Below are 1,081 nucleotides of genomic sequence, written 5' to 3'. Positions count from 1 at the left end.
CGGAGGGCGGGGGAGGGCGTTTGAGAGGGTGTTTTAGGGGTGTGAGGAGGGGAGTGAGGGGGGTGGTATTGCGCGAGGGGGCTTGCATGAGGATTCACAGAAGGGTTTGAACAGGCCTTGCATGAGGGTTCACAGTGGGCTGGGGGGTGTGTGGGAGGGGGTGGATAGCATACAAGGAGGTTTTGCACGAGGGTTTGCACAGGGGTTAGCACAAGGCTTCATGGGGGGGTGGAGTGTGGGGGAGGGGCTGACACGAGGATTTAGGCAAGGCCTTGCACGAGGAGTCAGACAAGGGTGTGCACAAGGGTTCAATGGGTTGTGGGGGTGTGGGGGAGGGGTTTGAGGAGGGATTTGCTGTGTGAGGGAGGGGTGTTGATGATGGTATGTGAGGGTTTGTAGGGGGGGTCTTTGGTGGTTGGAGGTGTTTTGGAGGAGGGGGAGGGGGGATGGGGGAATTTGCAGAGAGGCGGAGCAGGGAGGAGGGGCTAGCAGTGCACGAGTTTACTTGCACGAGTGTTTGCACAAGGCCTTGCAAAAGGGTTTGCACGAGGGTTCGGAGGGGGCTGAGGGGTTGGTGTGGGAAGAGTTTGAGGGGGGTTCTGGATGTAGGGGAGGCGGGGAGGGAGATAGATTATGGCACACAAGGCAGGGCTTGCACAAGGATTTGCACGAGGCTGTGCACGAGGGGTGGCATGAGAGTTCACAGGGGAGTTGGAGGTGGGAGAGGACGGGGGAGTGGATTGTGGCACACAAGGGGATTTTGTACGAGGATTTGCACAAGGTTTTGCACGAGGCCTCTCATGAGGGTTCATCATGTGAAATGTGTTCACCTGATTCGTGTCAATATGGACTAATGCTAGGGCTGCATGGTGAAATGTGACTTTCTGTCTTATATACCCTTGTATAACCACAGACCTAAGAGAAATGGAGTGGTTAATGTATATAGTTTTAGCTTTTTGTAAAATACATACTTGTGTGTTAGTTTGGACCGGTTTTGCTGGACTGGTTTTGCTGTTAACCGTATGGTGTCAAGCCATAAAAATCTGGAGTCATCCTAAGGGTGAGCCGAGGAAGGCCATGC

Source organism: Charadrius vociferus, unplaced genomic scaffold (assembly GCF_000708025.1).
Source record: "Charadrius vociferus isolate BGI_N301 unplaced genomic scaffold, ASM70802v2 scaffold702, whole genome shotgun sequence".
NCBI lineage: Eukaryota > Metazoa > Chordata > Aves > Charadriiformes > Charadriidae > Charadrius > Charadrius vociferus.
This window is presented reverse-complemented; position numbering follows the sequence as displayed.